We start from the raw sequence: 27,379 nt of genomic DNA on the forward strand, positions 1-27,379 counted from the left end.
TTTGTCAATATATTAATGCCTAAGAAAGTATAGTAACCTAAAGATTCAAGTAAAAAACATATTTGTTTTTTTCTTTGAGACAACTGTTTTGGATAATCTTACACTCAGATGACAAACTTTAATCCAACAATAATTTCAATTATTAATTCTGAATAAAACTAATATTGTTTAGTATTCTACAATACCCCATTCAAGAAGTTTGAGAAAACTTAAACAAACTGAGAAATATATTTAATGGTTGATGTGCAATCTACAAAGTTTACTGAATAGTTTAAAGACCAAAGGGTTAGAGATTCTTCACTTTGTATCATGTTTGATCTGATTTCATTATTAAAATCCAAACATAAGATGTTATCTTTATGTAAAAATATATACACCTAGATGACAAATTTTGATCCAACAATAATTTTAGTTATTGATTCTGAAAGAATATAATAATGTTTAGTATTCCACAATACCCAAGCCTAGAATTTTGAGAAATCTTAAATCAACTTAAAGATACATTGACTGCTGTGCAATCTACAAAGTTTGCTAAATAGTTTAAAGAACAAAGGTTTTCAGATATTTTACTTTGAGCTGTGTTTGTTCTGATTTCATTATTATATTCCTTACAAAATATTTCATCTTAATGAAAAAAATACAGTATAAACAAATAACATTAAATGCAATGACCACGAAGGGACTCGAACCCTCAATCTTCTGATCCGAAGTCAGATGCCTTATCCATTAGGCCACGTGGTCACCGTGTGTCCAAAGATTAACACATAAGAAAGTATAGTAATATAAAGATTCAAGTAAAAAACATATTTGTTTTGTTTCTTTGAGACAACTGTTTTGGATAATCTTACACTCAGATGACAAACTTTAATCCAACAATAATTTCAATTATTAATTCTGAATAAAACTAATATTGTTTAGTATGCTACAATACCCCATTCAAGAAGTTTGAGAAACCTTAAACAAACTGAGAAATATATTTAATGGTTGATGTGCAATCTACAAAGTTTACTGAATAGTTTAAAGACCAAAGGGTTAGAAATTCTTCACTTTGAATCATGTTTGATCTGATTTCATTATTATAATCCAAACATAAGATGTTATCTTTATGTAAAAATATATACACCTAGATGACAAACTTTGATCCAACAATAATTTTAGTTATTGATTCTGAAAGAAAATAATAATGTTTAGTATTCCACAATACCCAAGCCTAGAATTTTGAGAAACCTTAAATCAACTTAAAGATACATTGACTGCTGTGCAATCTACAAAGTTTGCTAAATAGTTTAAAGAACAAAGGTTTTGAGATATTTTACTTTGAGCTGTGTTTGTTCTGATTTCATTATTATATTCCTTACAAAATATTTCATCTTAATGAAAAAAATACAGTAGAAACAAATAACATTGAATGCAATGACCACGAAGGGACTCGAACCCTCAATCTTCTGATCCGAAGTCAGACACCTTATCCATTAGGCCACGTGGTCAATGTCTGTCCAACGATTAACGCCTAAGAAAGTATAGTAACAAAAAGATTCAAGTAAAAAACATATTTGTTTTGTTTCTTTGAGACAACTGTTTTGGATAATCTTACACTCAGATGACAAATTTTAATCCAACAATAATTTCAATTATTAATTCTGAATAAAACTAATATTGTTTAGAATTCTACAATACCCCATTCAAGATTTTTGAGAAACCTTAAACAAACTGAGAAATATATTTAATGGTTGATGTGCAATCTACAAAGTTTACTGAATAGTTTAAAGACCAAAGGGTTAGAGATTCTTCACTTTGAGTCATGTTTGATCTGATTTCATTATTATAATCCAAACATAAGATGTTATCTTTATGTAAAAATATATACACCTAGATGACAAACTTTGATCCAACAATAAGTTTAGTTATTGATTCTGAAAGAAAATAATAATGTTTAGTATTCCACAATACCCAAGCCTAGAATTTTGAGAAACCTTAAATCAACTTAAAGATACATTGACTGCTGTGCAATCTACAAAGTTTGCTAAATAGTTTAAAGAACAAAGGTTTTGAGATATTTTACTTTGAGCTGTGTTTGTTCTGATTTCATTATTATATTCCTTACAAAATATTTAATCTTAATGAAAAAAATACAGTATAAACAAATAACATTGAATCCAATGACCACGAAGGGACTCGAATCCTCAATCTTCTGATCCGAAGTCAGACGCCTTATTCATTAGGCCAGGTGGTCACTGTTTGTCAATATATTAATGCCTAAGAAAGTATAGTAACATAAAGATTCAAGTAAAAAACATATTTGTTTTTTTCTTTGAGACAACTGTTTTGGATAATCTTACACTCAGATGACAAACTTTAATCCAACAATAATTTCAATTATTAATTCTGAATAAAACTAATATTGTTTAGTATTCTACAATACCCCATTCAAGAAGTTTGAGAAACCTTAAACAAACTGAGAAATATATTTAATGGTTGATGTGCAATCTACAAAGTTTACTGAATAGTTTATAGACCAAAGGGTTAGAGATTCTTCACTTTGAATCATGTTTGATCTGATTTCATTATTAAAATCCAAACATAAGATGTTATCTTTATCTAAAAATATATACACCTAGATGAAAACTTTGATCCAACAATAATTTTAGTTATTGATTCTGAAAGAAAATAATAATGTTTAGTATTCCACAATACCCAAGCCTAGAATTTTGAGAAACCTTAAATCAACTTAAAGATACATTGACTGCTGTGCAATCTACAAAGTTTGCTAAATAGTTTAAAGAACAAAGGTTTTGAGATATTTTACTTTGAGCTATTTTACTTTGAGCTGTGTTTGTTCTGATTTCATTATTATATTCCTTACAAAATATTTCATCTTAATGAAAAAAATACAGTATAAACAAATAACATTGAATGCAATGACTACAAAGGCACTCGAACCATCAATCTTCTGATACGAAGTCAGACGCCTTATCCATTAGGCCACGTGGTCAATGCCTGCCCAAAGATTAACGCCTAAGAAAGTATAGTAACATAAAGATACAAGTAAAAAACATATTTGTTTTGTTTCTTTGAGACAACTGTTTTGGATAATCTTACACTCAGATGACAAACTTTAATCCAACAATAATTTCAATTATTAATTCTGAATAAAACTAATATTGTTTAGAATTCTACAATACCCCATTCAAGAATTTTGAGAAACCTTAAACAAACTGAGAAATATATTTAATGGTTGATGTACAATCTACAAAGTTTACTGAATAGTTTAAAGACCAAAGGGTTAGAGATTCTTCACTTTGAATCATGTTTGATCTGATTTCATTAATAAAATCGAAACATAAGATGTTATCTTTATATAAAAATATATACACCTAGATGACAAACTTTGATCCAACAATAATTTTAGTTATTGATTCTGAAAGAAAATAATAATGTTTAGTATTCCACAATACCCAAGCCTAGAATTTTGAGAAACCTTAAATCAACTTAAAGATACATTGACTGCTGTGCAATCTACAAAGTTTGCTAAATAGTTTAAAGAACAAAGGTTTTGAGATATTTTACTTTGAGCTATTTTACTTTGAGCTGTGTTTGTTCTGATTTCATTATTATATTCCTTACAAAATATTTCATCTTAATGAAAAAAATACAGTATAAACAAATAACATTGAATGCAATGACCACGAAGGGACTCGAACCCTCAATCTTCTGATCCGAAGTCAGACGCCTTATCCATTAGGCCACGTGGTCAATGTCTGTCCAAAGCTTAACGCCTAAAAAAATATAGTAATATAAAGATTCAAGTAAAAAACATATTTGTTTTGTTTCTTTGAGACAACTGTATTGGATAATCTTACACTCAGATGACAAACTTTAATCCAACAATAATTTCAATTATTAATTCTGAATAAAACTAATATTGTTTAGTATTCTACAATACCCCATTCAAATAGTTTGAGAAACCTTAAACAAACTGAGAAATATATTTAATGGTTGATGTGCAATCTACAAAGTTTACTGAATAGTTTAAAGACCAAAAGGTTAGAGATTCTTCACTTTGAATCATGTTTGATCTGATTTCATTATTATAATCCAAACATAAGATGTTATCTTTATCTAAAAATATATACACTTAGATGTCAAACTTTGATCCAACAATAATTTTAGTTATTGATTCTGAAAGAAAATAATAATGTTTAGTATTCCACAATACCCAAGCCTAAAATTTTGAGAAACCTTAAATCAACTTAAAGATACATTGACTGCTGTGCAATCTACAAAGGTGGCTAGATAGTTTAAAGAACAAAGGTTTTGAGATATTTTTGTCACAACTGAGGGCCCGAGCTGACGGGAGGCAGCCTCAGTTGTAGGGGCTGAGGTATAGTGGAACCTGGGAGGTTGTATCAGACCCCTAGACATGTAAGTAACATGTAACAGAATTGCCCGAAGGCGTGACCACGACAACCAGGATAAAAGTCAATGATGTTTATTTATGACAAAACTCCGTAACACAGCAGTAGTAAAAAGAAAACATAAAAATCAGCAGAGAATAAATACAGTTCCTGGGTACTACAGGGTGGCAAGGGCCACAGGGCTCTGGTAGTGTGAGATAGTTCTTATAATCTTCTAGTTGGAAAGTCCTTACCAGGCCCGACTGTAGCAATGGAGATAGCCCAGGATCGTACCAGCTGGTGTTCCAGGAAAAGCTGGGCTGCTGTGGATAAAACGGCTGCTGTGGGTACTGGCTGGAACCAGACTGATGTTGGCACGGAGTGGGTACTGGCTGGGACCAGTCAAATAATAAATGTAGCTTGAGAGCGATGAAATATGAAGTGATGTTTGGAGATTGAGAGCGGTGAAATTATAATGCCGGTGATAAATGATAATATGCAGAAAAGGGTACCGGCACTTTAAGAAGAGCTGACCTCTGCTGGAAGCTGGATGCTGAAAGCAGGTGGTTCTGTAGCTGGAAGCAGATGAATCCAATGAGGATAGGAGAGTCAGGCTACACCGCAGGTGGAATGCTGGTGCGGGTCTCTTTAGTGGAGGTTTGGAGATAGGAACTGGAACCTGGAAAACAACCACAGGAGAGAGACAAACTGGAACTAGGTTTGACAACCAAAGCACTGACGCCTTCCTTGCTCAGGCACAGCATATTTATACCTGCAGCAAGGAAGGGGTTGGCTAGGCAATTATGCAGGTTAACAATACAGACAGCAGATTGGTGGAAATGATCAGATGACAAAATCCAAGATGGCTGCGCCCATGCAGACACTTGGAGGGAAGTTTGGTTTGTAATCCATGTGAGAATTGAAACAGCAATGGCGGCGCCGGCCACAGGAGACAGGAGACGCCAGACTGATGATTGCACATCTAAACCACGCGGGCACAGCGGAGGCCGCGGCTGACGTAATCGCCACTCTGACACTCTGCATGCAGGAACTCAGGGACAGCGGCGGAGGCCGCGGGGAACGTCATTCCAGATGTAACATGGCGCCGCGGTGACCGCGTCTCAGAGTGACAGGAGAGGAGGCAGGAATGTGGACATCAGTGTAACGGATGGGATCCGGTCCTGGAACGCTGAGCCAGCCTCAGGAGGCATCTGAAGGGTAAGTAATGGCGTCCAGATACCCGGATCGTGACAGCACCCCCCCCTTTAGGAGTGGCCCCAGGACACTTCTTTGGCTTTTGAGGAAACTTGGAATGGAATCTCCGGACCAAGGCAGGAGCATGGACATCAGAAGCATTGGTCCATGAACGTTCCTCAGGGCCGTAACCCTTCCCGTCAATAAGATACTGTAGTTGACCGTAACGGTGACGTGAGTCCAGGATCTTGGCCACTTCATACTCAACGCCTCGTTGAGTTTGGACTTTCGGAGTTGGAGGAAGTGAGGAATGAAACCGATTCAGGATCAGCGGTTTCAACAGGGAAACATGGAATGTCCTGGGTATTTTTAAGAAGGGAGGTAACTGAAGTCTGTAAGCAACAGGATTGATGACTTGTTCAATTTTAAAAGGACCGATGTAGCGAGGTGCAAACTTCATACTGGGAACTCTTAACCTCAAATTCTTCGTGGATAACCATACCCGATCACCCACCTTGAGAGCAGGAACTGCTCTACGCTTCTTATCCGCAAACTTCTTGTACCTGAACGATGCCTTGAGCAGAGCTGATCGTACACTCTTCCAGTTATTTGCAAACTGATGCAAGGTGATATCCACTGCTGGAACAGAAGTTGCTGGAAGCGGTTGGAACTCAGGAACTTTAGGGTGGAATCCAAAGTTAGTGAAGAATGGTGTTGAAGAAGATGAGGAATGATACTGGTTGTTATGACAGAACTCGGCCCAGGGAAGTAATTGAACCCAGTCATCTTGAGAGGAAGACACATAGATGCGGAGGAAGGCCTCCAAGTCCTGATTCACCCTCTCAGTTTGACCATTGGTCTGAGGATGGTAAGCCGTGGAAAACTTTAGCTTGACTTGGAGGACTTGACATAAACTTCGCCAGAATTTGGCTGTGAATTGAACTCCTCGATCTGAGATAATTTCTTCAGGAAGACCGTGGAGTCGGAAGATCTCTTGTACGAATACTTGAGCCAACTTGGAAGCTGACGGAAGACCGGTGAGAGGAATGAAGTGCGCCATCTTGGTGAACCGGTCAACTACCACCCAGATGGTATTGAACTTGTTGCACATGGGTAAGTCTGTAATGAAATCCATCGACAAATGGGTCCATGGTCGATGGGGAACGGATAGTGGAACCAGTTGCCCAGCAGGCGACTGGCGGGATACCTTATGTTGGGCACACTTTGGGCAAGATGCAATAAACTCCATGACGTCCTTTTTCAGAGTTGGCCACCAATAGGACCTAGAGATAAACTCCAGGGTTTTTTGGATACCTGTATGTCCGGCAAAACGGGAAGCATGGGCCCAATGCATGAGCTTCTTCCTTAGCATCGGCTTCACAAAACTTTTCCCTGGTGGGGGCGTAGAGTCCATCCCTACCGTGGAGAATGCCAACGGATTTATAATAGGATGCTTGTCTGAAGACTCTGACTCATTTTCTTGCTCCCATGAGCGGGAAAGGGCATCGGCCTTGCGATTCTGAGAGCCCGGACAGAACTGGAGCTTAAAGTCGAACCTGGAAAAGAAAAGTGCCCATCTGGCCTGACGAGGATTGAGACATTGTGCGCCTTTCAGATATAAAAGATTCTTGTGGTCTGTAAGTATGGTGATTGAATGAGAAGCTCCCTCCAACAGATACCTCCACTCTTCTAGAGCGAGCTTGATGGCTAGCAACTCCTGGTCGCCAATGGCATAGTTGCGCTCAGCTGGGGAGAACTTCCGGGAGAAGAAACTGCAAGGGTGTAAATGACCATCTTTAGCCCTCTGAGATAACACTGCTCCTACTCCAACGGAGGAGGCATCCACCTCTAAGATGAAAGGGGAGTCAACGTCGGGCTGTTTCAGAACTGGTGCTGAGATGAACCGCTGTTTTAAAAGATGAAAAGCTTGCGTAGCTTCTTCAGACCACTTGGACGGGTTAGCACCCTTCTTAGTTAAAGCAGTAATAGGCGCCACAATGGTGGAAAAGTCTCGTATAAACTTTCTGTAATAATTGGCCTCTGGACCCCTTTGAGGGTTAAGGGTATCGGCCAATTCTGGATTGCTTGTAGTTTCTCAGGATCCATCTCTTGTCCGGAACCGGACACAATGTAACCTAGAAACGGAATGGACTTGACTTCAAAGACGCATTTCTCTAATTTGCAATAGAGATGATTGACACGGAGACGGGACAGAACCTCTTTTACCCAAAAACGATGTTCCTCTAAATTGTTAGCAAAAATGAGGATATCATCTAGATAGACTACGACATGACGGTATAAAATGTCTCTGAAGATCTCATTGACAAAATGCTGGAAGACAGCTGGAGCATTGCTCAATCCGAAGGGCATGACGAGGTACTCATAATGTCCGTCACGGGTGTTAAAGGCGGTCTTCCACTCGTCACCCTCACGGATCCGGATGAGATTGTATGCACCTCTCAAGTCCAGCTTTGTGAAGATGGTAGCTCCGCTAACTCTATCAAAGAGCTCAGTAATCAGGGGTAAAGGATAGCGGTTCTTGATGGTAATGTCGTTCAAACCTCTGTAGTCGATGCACGGCCGCAGACCACCATCTTTCTTCTTTACAAAAAAGAAGCCTGCGCCGGCTGGAGAAGAAGAAGGTCGAATGAACCCCTTTGCTAGGTTCTCTTTAATGTATTCCTCCATAGAATGCGTCTCAGGCAGAGACAACGGATAAGTTCGGCCTCGAGGTGGAACCTTCCCTGGAACGAGATCAATCGGGCAGTCCCATTCTCTATGAGGAGGAAGGATATCAGCAGAAGCTTTACTGAACACATCCGTGAAATCTTGATATGGAGGAGGTGGAACATCAGACGACCTGGGGGAGGAAGAACAGACAGGCAATACTTTAAACAAACATGTCTCAGCACAGGAGGAACCCCATGCCAGAATTTGCGTAGTCGTCCAATCAATTGTAGGATTGTGAAGACGGAGCCATGGAAGGCCCAGGACCACAGGATGTGTGGCTTTTGGAATCACTAAAAAAGAAATAAGTTCGGAATGAAGAACTCCCACTCTCAGACGAACTGGTAGAGTCCTTAGAGAAATAACTGTATCAAAAATCTTGCTGCCATCCACGGCAGTTAAGGAGATGGATGAAGGAAGTCTTTCGGTGGGTAGGGACCACCGTTTAACATAGGCTTCGGTAATAAAGTTCCCAGCTGCTCCGGAATCAAGGAGGGCAATGACGTTCCGATAACGTTGAGCAACTTGAAGCGAGACTGGGAGATTACAATCATGAGGAGATGGAGAGGAGATCATTACTCCTAGCCGGCCCTCTCCTTGGCGAGCTAAGATTTGGAATTTCCCGGACGTTTGGGACAGGCATTAATGGTGTGAGACGGAGCTGCACAATAAAGACAGAGAGACTCGGAGAGACGTCTTCGGCGCTCAGCAGGAGTTAAACGGGAACGGCCAATTTGCATGGGCTCATCTTTAGATGGTGACAGTTGGCGAGGAGGAGGAGCAGAAGATTTTGGAGCAGATGATCTTCCACGCTCAGTTGCTCTCTCTCTGAAACGTTAATCAACTTTCGTGCAGAGTGAGATTAGCTCATCTAACTTGGAAGGTAAGTCTCTGGTAGCTAACTCATCTTTAATACGCTCAGATAAGCCATGCCAGAATGCAGCATACAGGGCCTCGTCGTTCCATGCCAGTTCGGATGCCAGGATCTGGAACTGTATAAGATATTGTCCTACAGTACATGATCCCTGGCATAAACGGAGAATCTCAGATGAAGCTGAAGTTACCCGGCCTGGCTCGTCGAAGATACGCCTGAATGTTGATAGGAATGCAGTATAGGAGGATAGCAGGGTGTCGGACCTCTCCCATAACGGTGATGCCCAATCAAGGGCTGAGTCACTGAGAAGAGAGATAATGTAGGCAATTTTTGTACGGTCACTGGGAAAATTTCCAGGTTGTAGCTCAAACTGAATCTCACACTGGTTGAGAAATCCCCTGCAGAATCTTGGAGATCCGTCAAATTTTGCTGGCGTTGGAAGATGAAGACGTGGAGCAGAAATGGGTAAGGTGGGTGGGGTTATAGCCGGAGTCACTGTGGTTGACGCACCGGACGCGTCTGATCCACGGAGGGTTGTCTGAATCCCATCCAGCCGAGTAGAGAGATCCTGGAGACAGCGGATGATGTGGCCCTGTGCAGCCTCCTGATGTTCAAGTCGGGCTGCCAGTTCTTGCATCGGCCTGGCCGCTTGATCCTGGTCTCCGGCTGGATTCATATGGTCAGTGCTTACTGTCACAACTGAGGGCCCGAGCTGACGGGAGGCAGCCTCAGTTGTAGGGGCTGAGGTATAGTGGAACCTGGGAGGTTGTATCAGACCCCTAGACATGTAAGTAACATGTAACAGAATTGCCCGAAGGCGTGACCACGACAACCAGGATAAAAGTCAATGATGTTTATTTATGACAAAACTCCGTAACACAGCAGTAGTAAAAAGAAAACATAAAAATCAGCAGAGAATAAATACAGTTCCTGGGTACTACAGGGTGGCAAGGGCCACAGGGCTCTGGTAGTGTGAGATAGTTCTTATAATCTTCTAGTTGGAAAGTCCTTACCAGGACCGACTGTAGCAATGGAGATAGCCCAGGATCGTACCAGCTGGTGTTCCAGGAAAAGCTGGGCTGCTGTGGATAAAACGGCTGCTGTGGGTACTGGCTGGAACCAGACTGATGTTGACACGGAGTGGGTACTGGCTGGAACCAGTCAAATAATAAATGTAGCTTGAGAGCGATGAAATATGAAGTGATGTTTGGAGATTGAGAGCGGTGAAATTATAATGCTGGTGATAAATGATAATATGCAGAAAAGGGTACCGGCACTTTAAGAAGAGCTGACCTCTGCTGGAAGCTGGATGCTGAAAGCAGGTGGTTCTGTAGCTGGAAGCAGATGAATCCAATGAGGATAGGAGAGTCAGGCTACACCGCAGGTGGAATGCTGGTGCGGGTCTCTTTAGTGGAGGTTTGGAGATAGGAACTGGAACCTGGAAAACAACCACAGGAGAGAGACAAACTGGAACTAGGTTTGACAACCAAAGCACTGACGCCTTCCTTGCTCAGGCACAGCATATTTATACCTGCAGCAAGGAAGGGGTTGGCTAGGCAATTATGCAGATTAACAATACAGACAGCAGATTGGTGGAAATGATCAGATGACAAAATCCAAGATGGCTGCGCCCATGCAGACACTTGGAGGGAAGTTTGGTTTGTAATCCATGTGAGAATTGAAACAGCAATGGCGGCGCCGGCCACAGGAGACAGGAGACGCCAGACTGATGATTGCACATCTAAACCACGCGGGCACAGCGGAGGCCGCGGCTGACGTAATCGCCACTCTGACACTCTGCATGCAGGAACTCAGGGACAGCGGCGGAGGCCGCGGGGAACGCCATTCCAGATGTAACATGGCGCCGCGGTGACCGCGTCTCAGAGTGACAGGAGAGGAGGCAGGAATGTGGACATCAGTGTAACGGATGGGATCCAGTCCTGGAACGCTGAGCCAGCCTCAGGAGGCATCTGAAGGGTAAGTAATGGCGTCCAGATACCCGGATCGTGACAATTTTACTTTGAGCTGTGTTTGTTCTGATTTCATTATTATATTCCTTACAAAATATTTAATCTTAATGAAAAAAATACAGTATAAACAAATAACATAGAATCCAATGACCACGAAGGGACTCGAATCCTCAATCTTCTGATCCGAAGTCAGACGCCTTATTCATTAGGCCAGGTGGTCACTGTTTGTCAATATATTAATGCCTAAGAAAGTATAGTAACACAAAGATTCAAGTAAAAAACATACTTGTTTTTTTCTTTGAGACAACTGTTTTGGATAATCTTACACTCAGATGACAAACTTTAATCCAACAATAATTTCAATTATTAATTCTGAATAAAACTAATATTGTTTAGTATTCTACAATACCCCATTCAAGAAGTTTGAGAAACCTTAAACAAACTGAGAAATATATTTAATGGTTGATGTGCAATCTACAAAGTTTACTGAATAGTTTAAAGACCAAAGGGTTAGAGATTCTTCACTTTGAATCATGTTTGATCTGATTTCATTATTAAAATCCAAACATAAGATGTTATCTTTATCTAAAAATATATACACCTAGATGAAAACTTTGATCCAACAATAATTTTAGTTATTGATTCTGAAAGAAAATAATAATGTTTAGTATTCCACAATACCCAAGCCTAGAATTTTGAGAAACCTTAAATCAACTTAAAGATACATTGACTGCTGTGCAATCTACAAAGTTTGCTAAATAGTTTAAAGAACAAAGGTTTTGAGATATTTTACTTTGAGCTATTTTACTTTGAGCTGTGTTTGTTCTGATTTCATTATTATATTCCTTACAAAATATTTCATCTTAAGGAAGAAAATACAGTATAAACAAATAACATTGAATGCAATGACCACGAAGGGACTCGAACCCTCAAGCTTCTGATCTGAAGACAGACGCATTATCCATTAGGCCACGTGGTCAATGTCTGTCCAAAGATTAACGCCTAAGAAAGTATAGTAATATAAAGATTCAAGTAAAAAACATATTTGTTTTGTTTCTTTGAGACAACTGTATTGGATAATCTTACACTCAGATGACAAACTTTAATCCAACAATAATTTCAATTATTAATTCTGAATAAAACTAATATTGTTTAGTATTCTACAATACCCCATTCAAGAAGTTTGAGAAACCTTAAACAAACTGAGAAATCCATTTAATGGTTGATGTGCCTTCTACAAAGTTTACTGAATAGTTTAAAGACCAAAAGGTTAGAGATTCTTCACTTTGAATCATGTTTTATTTGATTTCATTATTATAATCCAAACATAAGATGTTATCTTTATCTAAAAATATATACACTTAGATGTCAAACTTTGATCCAACAATAATTTTAGTTATTGATTCTGAAAGAAAATAATAATGTTTAGTATTCCACAATATCCAAGCCTAAAATTTTGAGAAACCTTAAATCAACTTAAAGATACATTGACTGCTGTGCAATCTACAAAGTTTGCTAGATAGTTTAAAGAACAAAGGTTTTGAGATATTTTACTTTGAGCTGTGTTTGTTCTGATTTCATTATTATATTCCGTACAAAATATTTAATCTTAATGAAAAAAATACAGTATAAACAAATAACATTGAATCCAATGACCACGAAGGGACTCGAATCCTCAATCTTCTGATCCGAAGTCAGACGCCTTATTCATTAGGCCAGGTGGTCACTGTTTGTCAATATATTAATGCCTAAGAAAGTATAGTAATATAAAGATTCAAGTAAAAAACATATTTGTTTTGTTTCTTTGAGACAACTGTTTTGGATAATATTACACTCAGATGACAAACTTTAATCCAACAATAATTTCAATTATTAATTCTGAATAAAACTAATATGGTTTAGTATTCTACAATACCCCATTGAATAAGTTTGAGAAACCTTAAACAAACTGAGAAATATATTTAATGGTTGATGTGCAATCTACAAAGTTTACAAAGATTCAAGTAAAAAACATATTTGTTTTTTTCTTTGAGACAACTGTTTTGGATAATCTTACACTCAGATGACAAACTTTAATCCAACAATAATTTCAATTATTAATTCTGAATAAAACTAATATTGTTTAGTATTCTACAATACCCCATTCAAGAAGTTTGAGAAACCTTAAACAAACTGAGAAATATATTTAATGGTTGATGTGCAATCTACAAAGTTTACTGAATAGTTTAAAGACAAAAGGGTTAGAGATTCTTCACTTTAAATCATGTTTGATCTGATTTCATTATTAAAATCCAAACATAAGATGTTATCTTTATGTAAAAATATATACACCTAGATGACAAACTTTGATCCAGCAATAATTTTAGTTATTGATTCTGAAAGAAAATAATAATGTTTAGTATTCCACAATACCCAAGCCTAGAATTTTGAGAAACCTTAAATCAACTTAAAGATACATTGACTGCTGTGCAATCTACAAAGTTTGCTAAATAGTTTAAAGAACAAAGGTTTTGAGATATTTTACTTTAAGCTATTTTACTTTGAGCTGTGTTTGTTCTGATTTCATTATTATATTCCTTACAAAATATTTCATCTTAATGAAAAAAATACAGTATAAACAAATAACATTGAAGGCAATGACCACGAAGGGACTCGAACCCTCAATATTCTGATCCGAAGTCAGACGCCTTATCCATTAGGCCACGTGGTCAATGTCTGTCCAAAGATTAACGCCTAAAAAAATATAGTAATATAAAGATTCGAGTAAAAAACATATTTGTTTTGTTTCTTTGAGACAACTGTATTGGATAATCTTACACTCAGATGACAAACTTTAATCCAACAATAATTTCAATTATTAATTCTGAATAAAACTAATATTGTTTAGTATTCTACAATACCCCATTCAAGAAGTTTGAGAAACCTTAAACAAACTGAGAAATATATTTAATGGTTGATGTGCAATCTACAAAGTTTACTGAATAGTTTAAAGACCAAAAGGTTAGAGATTCTTCACTTTGAATCATGTTTGATCTAATTTCATTATTATAATCCAAACATAAGATGTTATCTTTACCTAAAAATATATATACACTTAGATGTCAAACTTTGATCCAACAATAATTTTAGTTATTGATTCTGAAAGAAAATAATAATGTTTAGTATTCCACAATACCCAAGCCTAGAATTTTGAGAAACCTTAAATCAACATAAAGATACATTGACTGCTGTGCAATCTACAAAGTTTGCTAAATAGTTTAAAGAACAAAGGTTTTGAGATATTTTACTTTGAGCTGTGTTTGTTCTGATTTCATTATTATATTCCTTACAAAATATTTCATCTTAATGAAAAAAAGACAGTATAAACAAATAACATTGAATGCAATGACCACGAAGGGACTCGAACCCTCAATCTACTGATCCGAAGTCAGACGCCTTATCCATTAGGCCACGTGGTCAATGTCAGTCCAAAGATTAACGCCTAAAAAAGTATAGTAATATAAAGATTCAAGTAAAAAACATATTTGTTTTGTTTCTTTGAGACAACTGTATTGGATAATCTTACACTCAGATGACAAACTTTAATCCAACAATAATTTCAATTATTAATTCTGAATAAAACTAATATTGTTTAGTATTCTACAATACCCCATTCAAGAAGTTTGAGAAACCTTAAACAAACTGAGAAATACATTTAATGGTTGATGTGCCTTCTACAAAGTTTACTGAATAGTTTAAAGACCAAAAGGTTAGAGATTCTTCACTTTGAATCATGTTTGATCTGATTTCATTATTATAATCCAAACATAAGATGTTATCTTTATCTAAAAATATATACACTTAGATGTCAAACTTTGATCCAACAATAATTTTAGTTATTGATTCTGAAAGAAAATAATAATGTTTAGTATTCCACAATACCCAAGCCTAGAATTTTGAGAAACCTTAAATCAACTTAAAGATACATTGACTGCTGTGCAATCTACAAAGTTTGCTAAATAGTTTAAAGAACAAAGGTTTTGAGATATTCTACTTTGAGCTGTGTTTGTTTTTCTTGAATGGGGTATTGTAGAATACTAAACAATATAAGTTTTATTTAGAATTAATAATTGAAATTATTGTTGGATTAAAGGTTGTCATCTGAGTGTAAGATTATCCAAAACAGTTGTCTCAAAGAAAAAAACAAATGTTTTTTACTTGAATCTTTATGTTACTATACTTTCTTAGGCATTAATACATTGTCAAACAGTGACCACGTGGCCTAATGGATAAGGCGTCTGACTTCGGATCGGAAGATAGAGGGTTCGAGTCCCTTCGTGGTCATTGGATTCAATGTTATTTGTTTTGTTTCTTTGAGACAACTGTTTTGGATAATCTTACTCTCAGATGACAAACTTTGATCCAACAATAATTTTAGTTATTGATTCTGAAAGAAAATAATAATGTTTAGTATTCCACAATACCCAAACCTAGAATTTTGAGAAACCTTAAATCAACTTAAAGATACATTGACTGCTGTGCAATCTACAAAGTTTGCTAAATAGTTTAAAGAACAAAGGTTTTGAGATATTTTACTTTGAGCTGTGTTTGTTCTGATTTCATTATTATATTCCTTACAAAATATTTCATCTTAATGAAAAAAATACAGTATAAACAAATAACATTGAATCAAATGACCATGAAGGGACTCGAATCCTCAATCTTCTGATCTGAAGTCAGATGCCTTATCCATTAGGCCAGGTGGTCACTGTTTGTCAATATATTAATGCCTAAGAAAGTATAGTAACATAAAGATTCAAGTAAAAAACATATTTGTTTTTTTCTTTGAGACAACTGTTTTGGATAATCTTACACTCAGATGACAAACTTTAATCCAACAATAATTTCAATTATTAATTCTGAATAATACTAATATTGTTTAGTATTCTACAATACCCCATTCAAGAAGTTTGAGAAACCTTAAACAAACTGAGAAATATATTTAATGGTTGATGTGCAATCAACAAAGTTTACTGAATAGTTTAAAGACCAAAGGGTTAGAGATTCTTCACTTTGAATCATGTTTGATCTGATTTCATTATTAAAATCCAAACATAAGATGTTATCTTTATGTAAAAATATATACACCTAGATGACAAACTTTGATCCAACAATAATTTTAGTTATTGATTCTGAAAGAAAATAATAATGTTTAGTATTCCACAATACCCAAGCCTAGAATTTTGAGAAACCTTAAATCAACATAAAGATACATTGACTGCTGTGCAATCTACAAAGTTTGCTAAATAGTTTAAAGAACAAAGGTTTTGAGATATTTTACTTTGAGCTGTGTTTGTTCTGATTTCATTATTATATTCCTTATAAAATATTTCATCTTAATGAAAAAAAGACAGTATAAACAAATAACATTGAATGCAATGACCACGAAGGGACTCGAACCCTCAATCTTCTGATCCGAAGTCAGACGCCTTATCCATTAGGCCACGTGGTCAATGTCGGTCCAAAGATTAACGCCTAAAAAAGTATAGTAATATAAATATTCAAGTAAAAAACATATTTGTTTTGTTTCTTTGAGACAACTGTATTGGATAATCTTACACTCAGATGACAAACTTTAATCCAACAATAATTTCAATTATTAATTCTGAATAAAACTAATATTGTTTAGTATTCTACAATACCCCATTCAAGAAGTTTGAGAAACTTTAAACAAACTGAGAAATACATTTAATGGTTGATGTGCCTTCTACAAAGTTTACTGAATAGTTTAAAGACCAAAAGGTTAGAGATTCTTCACTTTGAATCATGTTTGATCTGATTTCATTATTATAATCCAAACATAAGATGTTATCTTTATCTAAAAATATATACACTTAGATGTCAAACTTTGATCCAACAATAATTTTAGTTATTGATTCTGAAAGAAAATAATAATGTTTAGTATTCCACAATACCCAAGCCTAGAATTTTGAGAAACCTTAAATCAACTTAAAGATACATTGACTGCTGTGCAATCTACAAAGTTTGCTAAATAGTTTAAAGAACAAAGGTTTTGAGATATTTTACTTTGAGCTGTGTTTGTTCTGATTTCATTATTATATTCCTTACAAAATACTTCATCTTAATGAAAAAAATACAGTATAAACAAATAACATCGAATGCAATGACCACGAAGGGACTCAAACCCTCAGTCTTCTGACCCGAAGTCAGACGCCTTATCCATTAGGCCACATGGTCAATGTCTGTCCAAAGATTAACACCTAAGAAAGTATAGTAATATAAAGATTCAAGTAAAAAACATATTTGTTTTGTTTCTTTGAGACAACTGTTTTGGATAATCTTACACTCAGATGACAAACTTTAATCCAACAATAATTTCAATTATTAATTCTGAATAAAACTAATATTGTTTAGTATTCTACAATACCCCATTCAAGAAGTTTGAGAAACCTTAAACAAACTGAGAAATATATTTAATGGTTGATGTGCAATCTACAAAGTTAACTGAATAGTTTAAAGACCAAAGGGTTAGAGATTCTTCACTTTAAATCATGTTTGATCTGATTTCATTATTATAATCCAAACATAAAATGTTATCTTTATGTAAAAATATATACACCTAGATGACAAACTTTGATCCAACAATAATTTTAGTTATTGATTCTGAAAGAAAATAATAATGTTTAGTATTCCACAATACCCAAGCCTAGAATTTTGAGAAACCTTAAATCAACATAAAGATACATTGACTGCTGTGCAATCTACAAAGTTTGCTAAATAGTTTAAAGAACAAAGGTTTTGAGATATTTTACTTTGAGCTGTGTTTGTTCTGATTTCATTATTATATTCCTTACAAAATATTTCATCTTAATGAAAAAAAGACAGTATAAACAAATAACATTGAATGCAATGACCACGAAGGGACTCGAACCCTCAATCTACTGATCCGAAGTCAGACGCCTTATCCATTATGCCACGTGGTCAATGTCAGTCCAAAGATTAACGCCTAAAAAAGTATAGTAATATAAAGATTCAAGTAAAAAACATATTTGTTTTGTTTCTTTGAGACAACTGTATTGGATAATCTTACACTCAGATGACAAACTTTAATCCAACAATAATTTCAATTATTAATTCTGAATAAAACTAATATTGTTTAGTATTCTACAATACCCCATTCAAGAAGTTTGAGAAACCTTAAACAAACTGAGAAATACATTTAATGGTTGATGTGCCTTCTACAAAGTTTACTGAATAGTTTAAAGACCAAAAGGTTAGAGATTCTTCACTTTGAATCATGTTTGATCTGATTTCATTATTATAATCCAAACATAAAATGTTATCTTTATCTAAAAATATATACACTTAGATGTCAAACTTTGATCCAACAATAATTTTAGTTATTGATTCTGAAAGAAAATAATAATGTTTAGTATTCCACAATACCCAAGCCTAGAATTTTGAGAAACCTTAAATCAACTTAAAGATACATTGACTGCTGTGCAATCTACAAAGTTTGCTAAATAGTTTAAAGAACAAAGGTTTTGAGATATTCTACTTTGAGCTGTGTTTGTTCTTCTTGAATGGGGTATTGTAGAATACTAAACAATATAAGTTTTATTTAGAATTAATAATTGAAATTATTGTTGGATTAAAGGTTGTCATCTGAGTGTAAGATTATCCAAAACAGTTGTCTCAAAGAAAAAAACAAATGTTTTTTACTTGAATCTTTATGTTACTATACTTTCTTAGGCATTAATACATTGTCAAACAGTGACTACGTGGCCTAATGGATAAGGCGTCTGACTTCGGATCAGAAGATAGAGGGTTCGAGTCCCTTCGTGGTCATTGGATTCAATGTTATTTGTTTTGTTTCTTTGAGACAACTGTTTTGGATAATCTTACTCTCAGATGACAAACTTTGATCCAACAATAATTTTAGTTATTGATTCTGAAAGAAAATAATAATGTTTAGTATTCCACAATACCCAAACCTAGAATTTTGAGAAACCTTAAATCAACTTAAAGATACATTGACTGCTGTGCAATCTACAAAGTTTGCTAAATAGATTAATGAAGAAAGGTTTTGAAATATTTTACTTTGAGCTGTGTTTGTTCTGATTTCATTATTATATTCCTTACAAAATATTTCATCTTAATGAAAAAAATACAGTATAAACAAATAACATTGAATGCAATGACCACGAAGGGACTCGAACCCTCAATCTCCTAATCCGAAGTCAGACGCCTTATCCATTAGGCCACGTGGTCATTGTTTGTCAATATATTAATGCCTAAGAAAGTATAGTAACCTAAAGATTCAAGTAAAAAACATATTTGTTTTTTTCTTTGAGACAACTGTTTTGGATAATCTTACACTCAGATGACAAACTTTAATCCAACAATAATTTCAATTATTAATTCTTAATAAAACTAATATTGTTTAGTATTCTACAATACCCCATTCAAGAAGTTTGAGAAACCTTAAACAAACTGAGAAATATATTTAATGGTTGATGTGCAATCTACAAAGTTTACTGAATGGTTTAAAGACCAAAGGGTTAGAGATTCTTCACTTTGAATCATGTTTGATCTAATTTTATTATTAAAATCCAAACATAAGATGTTATCTTTATGTAAAAATATATACACCTAGATGACAAACTTTGATCCAACAATAATTTTAGTTATTGATTCTGAAAGAATATAATAATGTTTAGTATTCCACAATACCCAAGCATAGAATTTTGAGAAACCTTAAATCAACTTAAAGATACATTGACTGCTGTGCAATCTACAAAGTTTGCTAAATAGTTTAAAGAACAAAGGTTTTCAGATATTTTACTTTGAGCTGTGTTTGTTCTGATTTCATTATTATATTCCTTACAAAATATTTCATCTTAATGAAAAAAAGACAGTATAAACAAATAACATTGAATGCAATGACCACGAAGGGACTCGAACCCTCAATCTTCTGATCTGAAGTCAGACGCCTTATCCATTAGGCCACGTGGTCAATATCTGTCCAAAGATTAACGCCTAAAAAAGTATAGTAATATAAAGATTCAAGTAAAAAACATATTTGTTTTGATTCTTTGAGACAACTGTATTGGATAATCTTACACTCAGATGACAAACTTTAATCCAACAATAATTTCAATTATTAATTCTGAATAAAACTAATATTGTTTAGTATTCTACAATACCCCATTCAAGAAGTTTGAGAAACCTTAAACAAACTGAGAAATATATTTAATGGTTGATGGGCAATCTACAAAGTTTACTGAATAGTTTAAAGACCAAAGGGTTAGAGATTCTTCACTTTGAATCATGTTTGATCTGATTTCATTATTAAAATCCAAACATAAGATGTTATCTTTATCTAAAAATATATACACCTAGATGAAAACTTTGATCCAACAATAATTTTAGTTATTGATTCTGAAAGAAAATAATAATGTTTAGTATTCCACAATACCCAAGCCTAGAATTTTGAGAAACCTTAAATCAACTTAAAGATACATTGACTGCTGTGCAATCTACAAAGTTTGCTAAATAGTTTAAAGAACAAAGGTTTTGAGATATTTTACTTTGAGCTATTTTACTTTGAGCTGTGTTTGTTCTGATTTCATTATTATATTCCTTACAAAATATTTCATCTTAATGAAAAAAATACAGTATAAACAAATAACATTGTATGCAATGACCACGAAGGTACTCGAGCCCTCAATCTTCTGATCTGAAGACAGACGCATTATCCATTAGGCCACATGGTCAATCTCTGTCCAAAGATTAACGCCTAAGAAAGTATAGTAATATAAAGATTTAAGTAAAAAACATATTTGTTTTGTTTCTTTGAGACAACTGTATTGGATAATCTTACACTCAGATGACAAACTTTAATCCAACAATAATTTCAATTATTAATTCTGAATAAAACTAATATTGTTTAGTATTCTACAATACCCCATTCAAGAAGTTTGAGAAACCTTAAACAAACTGATAAATACATTTAATGGTTGATGTGCCTTCTACAAAGTTTACTGAATAGTTTAAAGACCAAAAGGTTAGAGATTCTTCATTTTGAATCATGTTTTATCTGATTTCATTATTATAATCCAAACATAAGATGTTATCTTTATCTAAAAATATATACACTTAGATGTCAAACTTTGATCCAACAATAATTTTTGTTATTGATTCTGAAAGAAAATAATAATGTATAGTATTCCACAATACCCAAGCCTAGAATTTTGAGAAACCTTAAATCAACTTAAAGATACATTGACTGCTGTGCAATCTACAAAGTTTGCTTTATAGTTTAAAGAACAAAGGTTTTGAGATATTTTACTTTGAGCTGTGTTTGTTCTGATTTCATTATTATATTCCTTACAAAATATTTCATCTTAATGAAAAAAATACAGTATAAACAAATAACATTGAATGCAATGACCACGAAGGGACTCGAACTATCAATCTTCTGATCCGAAGTCAGATGCCTTATCCATTAGGCCACGTGGTCAATGTCTGTAAAAAGATTAACGCCTAAGAAAGTATAGTAACATAAAGATACAAGTAAAAAACATATTTGCTTTGTTTCTTTGAGACAACTGTTTTGGATAATCTTACACTCAGATGACAAACTTTAATCCAACAATAATTTCAATTATTAATTCTGAATAAAACTAATATTGTTTAGTATTCTACAATACCCCATTCAAGAAGTTTGAGAAACCTTAAACAAACTGAGAAATATATTTAATGGTTGATGTGCAATCTACAAAGTTTACTGAATAGTTTAAAGACCAAAGGGTTAGAGATTCTTCACTTTGAATCATGTTTGATCTGATTTCATTATTAAAATCCAAACATAAGATGTTATCTTTATGTAAAAATATATACACCTAGATGACAAACTTTGATCCAACTATAATTTTAGTTATTGATTCTGAAAGAAAATAATAATGTTTAGTATTCCACAATACCCAAGCCTAGAATTTTGAGAAACCTTAAATCAACATAAAGATACATTGACTGCTGTGCAATCTACAAAGTTTGCTAAATAGTTTAAAGAACAAAGGTTTTGAGATATTTTACTTTGAGCTGTGTTTGTTCTGATTTCATTATTATAATCCTTACAAAATATTTCATCTTAATGAAAAAAGACAGTATAAACAAATAACATTGAATGCAATGACCACGAAGGGACTCGAACCCTCAATCTTCTGATCCGAAGTCAGACGCCTTATCCATTAGGCCACGTAGTCAATGTCTGTCCAAAGATTAACGCCTAAAAAAGTATAGTAATATAAAGATTCAAGTAAAAAACGTATTTGTTTTGTTTCTTTGAGACAACTGTATTGGATAATCTTACACTCAGATGACAAACTTTAATCCAACAATAATTTCAATTATTAATTCTGAATAAAACTAATATTGTTTAGTATTCTACAATACCCCATTCAAGAAGTTTGAGAAACCTTAAACAAACTGAGAAATATATTTAATGGTTGATGTGCAATCTACAAAGTTTACTGAATAGTTTAAAGACCAAAGGGTTAGAGATTCTTCACTTTGAATCATGTTTGATCTGATTTCATTATTAAAATCCAAACATAAGATGTTATCTTTATCTATAAATATATACACCTAGATGAAAACTTTGATCCAACAGTAATTTTAGTTATTGATTCTGAAAGAAAATAATAATGTTTAGTATTCCACAATACCCAAGCCTAGAATTTTGAGAAACCTTAAATCAACTTAAAGATACATTGACTGCTGTGCAATCTACAAAGTTTGCTAAATAGTTTAAAGAACAAAGGTTTTGAGATATTTTACTTTGAGCTATTTTACTTTGAGCTGTGTTTGTTCTAATTTCATTATTATATTCCTTACAAAATATTTCATCTTAATGAAAAAAATACAGTATAAACAAATAACATTGTATGCAATGACCACGAAGGGACTCGAGCCCTCAATCTTCTGATCTGAAGACAGACGCATTATCCATTAGGCCACATGGTCAATGTCTGTCCAAAGATTAACGCCTAAGAAAGTATAGTAATATAAAGATTCAAGTAAAAAACATATTTGTTTTGTTTCTTTGAGACAACTGTATTGGATAATCTTACACTCAGATGACAAACTTTAATCCAACAATAATTTCAATTATTAATTCTGAATAAAACTAATATTGTTTAGTATTCTACAATACCCCATTCAAGAAGTTTGAGAAACCTTAAACAAACTGAGAAATACATTTAATGGTTGATGTGCCTTCTACAAAGTTTACTGAATAGTTTAAAGACCAAAAGGTTAGAGATTCTTCTCTTTGAATCATGTTTTATCTGATTTCATTATTATAATCCAAACATAAGATGTTATCTTTATCTAAAAATATATACACTTAGATGTCAAACTTTGATCCAACAATAATTTTAGTTATTGATTCTGAAAGAAAATAATAATGTTTAGTATTCCACAATACCCAAGCCTAGAATTTTGAGAAACCTTAAATCAACTTAAAGATACATTGACTGCTGTGCAATCTACAAAGTTTGCTTTATAGTTTAAAGAACAAAGGTTTTGAGATATTTAACTTTGAGCTGTGTTTGTTCTGATTTCATTATTATATTCCTTACAAAATATTTCATCTTAATGAAAAAAAATACAGTATAAACAAATAACATTGAATCCAATGACCACGAAGGGACTCGAATCCTCAATCTTCAGATCTGAAGTCAGACGCCTTATCCGTTAGGCCAGGTGGTCACTGTTTGTCAATATATTAATGCCTAAGAAAGTGTAGTAACATAAAGATTCAAGTAAAAAACATATTTGTTTTGTTTCTTTGAGACAACTGTTTTGGATAATCTTACACTCAGATGACAAACTTTAATCCAACAATAATTTCAATTATTAATTCTGAATAAAACTAATATTGTTTAGTATTCTACAATACCCCATTCAAGAAGTTTGAGAAACCATAAACAAACTGAGAAATATATTTAATGGTTGATGTGCAATCTACAAAGTTTACTGAATAGTTTAAAGACCAAAGGGTTAGAGATTCTTCACTTTGAATCATGTTTGATCTGATTTCATTATTAAAATCCAAACATAAGATGTTATCTTTATCTATAAATATATACACCTAGATGACAAACTTTGAACCATCAATAATTTTAGTTATTGATTCTGAAAGAAAATAATAATGTTTAGTATTCCACAATACCCAAGCCTAGAATTTTGAGAAACCTTAAATCAACATTAAGATACATTGACTGCTGTGCAATCTACAAAGTTTGCTAAATTGTTTAAAGAACAAAGGTTTTGAGATATTTTACTTTAAGCTATTTTACTTTGAGCTGTGTTTGTTCTGATTTCATCATTATATTCCTTACAAAATATTTAATCTTAATGAAAAAAATACAGTATAAACAAATAACATTGAATGCAATGACCACGAAGGGACTCGAACCCTCAATCTTCTGATCCGAAGTCAGACGCCTTATCCATTAGGCCACGTGGTCAATGTCTGTCCAACGATTAACGCCTAAGAAAGTATAGTAATATAAAGATTCAAGTAAAAAACATATTTGTTTTGTTTCTTTGAGACAACTGTATTGGATAATCTTACACTCAGATGACAAACTTTAATCCAACAATAATTTCAATTATTAATTCTGAATAAAACTAATATTGTTTAGTATTCTACAATACCCCATTCAAGAAGTTTGAGAAACCTTAAACAAACTGAGAAATATATTTAATGGTTGATGTGCAATCTACAAAGTTAACTGAATAGTTTAAAGACCAAAGGATTAGAGATTCTTCACTTTGAATCATGTTTGATCTGATTTCATTATTATAATCCAAACATAAAATGTTATCTTTATGTAAAAATATATACACCTAGATGACAAACTTTGATCCAACAATAATTTTAGTTATTGATTCTGAAAGAAAATAATAATGTTTAGTATTCCACAATACCCAAGCCTAGAATTTTGAGAAACCTTAAATCAACTTAAAGATACATTGACTGCTGTGCAATCTACAAAGTTTGCTAAATAGTTTAAAGAACAAAGGTTTTGAGATATTCTACTTTGAGCTGTGTTTGTTCTTCTTGAATGGGGTATTGTAGAATACTAAACAATATAAGTTTTATTTAGAATTAATAATTGAAATTATTGTTGGATTAAAGTTTGTCATCTGAGTGTAAGATTATCCAAAACAGTTGTCTCAAAGAAAAAAACAAATGTTTTTTACTTGAATCTTTATGTTACTATACTTTCTTAGGCATTGATACATTGTCAAACAGTGACCACGTGGCCTAATGGATAAGGCGTCTGACTTCGGATCAGAAGATTGAGGGTTCGAGTCCCTTCGTGGTCATTGGATTCAATGTTATTTGTTTTGTTTCTTTGAGACAACTGTTTTGGATAATCTTACACTCAGATGACAAACTTTGATCCAACAATAATTTTAGTTATTGATTCTGAAAGAAAATAATAATGTTTAGTATTCCACAATACCCAAGCCTAGAATTTTGAGAAACCTTAAATCAACTTAAAGATACATTGACTGCTGTGCAATCTACAAAGTTTGCTAAATAGTTTAAAGAACAAAGGTTTTGAGATATTTTACTTTGAGCTGTGTTTGTTCTGATTTCATTATTATATTCCTTACAAAATATTTCATCTTAATGAAAAAAAGACAGTATAAACAAATAACATTGAATGCAATGACCACGAAGGGACTCAAACCCTCAATATTCTGATCCGAAGTCAGATGCCTTATCCATTAGGCCACGTGGTCAATGTTTGTCCAACGATTAACGCCTAAGAAAGTATAGTAACAAAAAGATTCAAGTAAAAAACATATTTGTTTTGTTTCTTTGAGACAACTGTTTTGGATAATCTTACACTCAGATGACAAATTTTAATCCAACAATAATTTCAATTATTAATTCTGAATAAAACAAATATTGTTTAGAATTCTACAATACCCCATTCAAGATTTTTGAGAAACCTTAAACAAACTGAGAAATATATTTAATGGTTGATGTGCAATCTACAAAGTTTACTGAATAGTTTAAAGACCAAAGGGTTAGAGATTCTTCACTTTGAGTCATGTTTGATCTGATTTCATTATTATAATCCAAACATAAGATGTTATCTTTATGTAAAAATATATACACCTAGATGACAAACTTTGATCCAACAATAATTTTAGTTATTGATTCTGAAAGAAAATAATAATGTTTAGTATTCCACAATACCCAAGCCTAGAATTTTGAGAAACCTTAAATCAACTTAAAGATACATTGACTGCTGTGCAATCTACAAAGTTTGCTAAATAGTTTAAAGAACAAAGGTTTTGAGATATTTTACTTTGAGCTGTGTTTGTTCTGATTTCATTATTATATTCCTTACAAAATACTTCATCTTAATGAAAAAAATACAGTATAAACAAATAACATCGAATGCAATGACCACGAAGGGACTCAAACCCTCAGTCTTCTGATCCGAAGTCAGACGCCTTATCCATTAGGCCACATGGTCAATGTCTGTCCAAAGATTAACACCTAAGAAAGTATAGTAATATAAAGATTCAAGTAAAAACATATTTGTTTTGTTTCTTTGAGACAACTGTTTTGGATAATCTTACACTCAGATGACAAACTTTAATCCAACAATAATTTCAATTATTAATTCTGAATAAAACTAATATTGTTTAGTATTCTACAATACCCCATTCAAGAAGTTTGAGAAACCTTAAACAAACTGAGAAATATATTTAATGGTTGATGTGCAATCTACAAAGTTAACTGAATAGTTTAAAGACCAAAGGGTTAGAGATTCTTCACTTTGAATCATGTTTGATCTGATTTCATTATTATAATCCAAATATAAAATGTTATCTTTATGTAAAAATATATACACCTAGATGACAAACTTTGATCCAACAATAATTTTAGTTATTGATTCTGAAAGAAAATAATAATGTTTAGTATTCCACAATACCCAAGCCTAGAATTTTGAGAAACCTTAAATCAACTTAAAGATACATTGACTGCTGTGCAATCTACAAAGTTTGCTAAATAGTTTAAAGAACAAAGGTTTTGAGATATTCTACTTTGAGCTGTGTTTGTTCTTCTTGAATGGGGTATTGTAGAATACTAAACAATATAAGTTTTATTTAGAATTAATAAT

At 33.7% G+C, this 27,379-nt stretch overlaps 16 non-coding genes across 16 annotated transcripts; 3 read left to right on the forward strand and 13 right to left on the reverse strand.

The window, feature by feature from the left end:
* Window positions 1-668: 668 nt before the first annotated feature.
* On the reverse strand, window positions 669-741 carry TRNAR-UCG (transfer RNA arginine (anticodon UCG)). Its single transcript has one exon. It is a non-coding gene; the product is annotated as a tRNA-Arg (tRNA).
* A 673-nt stretch (window positions 742-1,414) lies between these two features.
* TRNAR-UCG (transfer RNA arginine (anticodon UCG)) lies at window positions 1,415-1,487 on the reverse strand. The gene has a single exon. It is a non-coding gene; the product is annotated as a tRNA-Arg (tRNA).
* Window positions 1,488-3,680: 2,193 nt separating this feature from the next.
* Window positions 3,681-3,753, reverse strand: TRNAR-UCG (transfer RNA arginine (anticodon UCG)). The gene has a single exon. It is a non-coding gene; the product is annotated as a tRNA-Arg (tRNA).
* A 10,043-nt stretch (window positions 3,754-13,796) lies between these two features.
* On the reverse strand, window positions 13,797-13,869 carry TRNAR-UCG (transfer RNA arginine (anticodon UCG)). The gene has a single exon. It is a non-coding gene; the product is annotated as a tRNA-Arg (tRNA).
* Window positions 13,870-14,544: 675 nt separating this feature from the next.
* TRNAR-UCG (transfer RNA arginine (anticodon UCG)) lies at window positions 14,545-14,617 on the reverse strand. Its single transcript has one exon. It is a non-coding gene; the product is annotated as a tRNA-Arg (tRNA).
* Window positions 14,618-15,409: 792 nt separating this feature from the next.
* Window positions 15,410-15,482, forward strand: TRNAR-UCG (transfer RNA arginine (anticodon UCG)). The gene has a single exon. It is a non-coding gene; the product is annotated as a tRNA-Arg (tRNA).
* A 1,095-nt stretch (window positions 15,483-16,577) lies between these two features.
* Window positions 16,578-16,650, reverse strand: TRNAR-UCG (transfer RNA arginine (anticodon UCG)). The gene has a single exon. It is a non-coding gene; the product is annotated as a tRNA-Arg (tRNA).
* A 673-nt stretch (window positions 16,651-17,323) lies between these two features.
* Window positions 17,324-17,396, reverse strand: TRNAR-UCG (transfer RNA arginine (anticodon UCG)). The gene has a single exon. It is a non-coding gene; the product is annotated as a tRNA-Arg (tRNA).
* Window positions 17,397-18,069: 673 nt separating this feature from the next.
* On the reverse strand, window positions 18,070-18,142 carry TRNAR-UCG (transfer RNA arginine (anticodon UCG)). Its single transcript has one exon. It is a non-coding gene; the product is annotated as a tRNA-Arg (tRNA).
* A 792-nt stretch (window positions 18,143-18,934) lies between these two features.
* TRNAR-UCG (transfer RNA arginine (anticodon UCG)) lies at window positions 18,935-19,007 on the forward strand. The gene has a single exon. It is a non-coding gene; the product is annotated as a tRNA-Arg (tRNA).
* Window positions 19,008-19,357: 350 nt separating this feature from the next.
* TRNAR-UCG (transfer RNA arginine (anticodon UCG)) lies at window positions 19,358-19,430 on the reverse strand. Its single transcript has one exon. It is a non-coding gene; the product is annotated as a tRNA-Arg (tRNA).
* Window positions 19,431-22,353: 2,923 nt separating this feature from the next.
* On the reverse strand, window positions 22,354-22,426 carry TRNAR-UCG (transfer RNA arginine (anticodon UCG)). The gene has a single exon. It is a non-coding gene; the product is annotated as a tRNA-Arg (tRNA).
* A 2,195-nt stretch (window positions 22,427-24,621) lies between these two features.
* Window positions 24,622-24,694, reverse strand: TRNAR-UCG (transfer RNA arginine (anticodon UCG)). The gene has a single exon. It is a non-coding gene; the product is annotated as a tRNA-Arg (tRNA).
* A 792-nt stretch (window positions 24,695-25,486) lies between these two features.
* Window positions 25,487-25,559, forward strand: TRNAR-UCG (transfer RNA arginine (anticodon UCG)). Its single transcript has one exon. It is a non-coding gene; the product is annotated as a tRNA-Arg (tRNA).
* Window positions 25,560-25,909: 350 nt separating this feature from the next.
* On the reverse strand, window positions 25,910-25,982 carry TRNAR-UCG (transfer RNA arginine (anticodon UCG)). The gene has a single exon. It is a non-coding gene; the product is annotated as a tRNA-Arg (tRNA).
* A 673-nt stretch (window positions 25,983-26,655) lies between these two features.
* On the reverse strand, window positions 26,656-26,728 carry TRNAR-UCG (transfer RNA arginine (anticodon UCG)). Its single transcript has one exon. It is a non-coding gene; the product is annotated as a tRNA-Arg (tRNA).
* Between the last annotated feature and the right edge of the window lie 651 nt (window positions 26,729-27,379).

This window comes from Pseudophryne corroboree, chromosome 8 (genome assembly GCF_028390025.1).
Source record: "Pseudophryne corroboree isolate aPseCor3 chromosome 8, aPseCor3.hap2, whole genome shotgun sequence".
NCBI lineage: Eukaryota > Metazoa > Chordata > Amphibia > Anura > Myobatrachidae > Pseudophryne > Pseudophryne corroboree.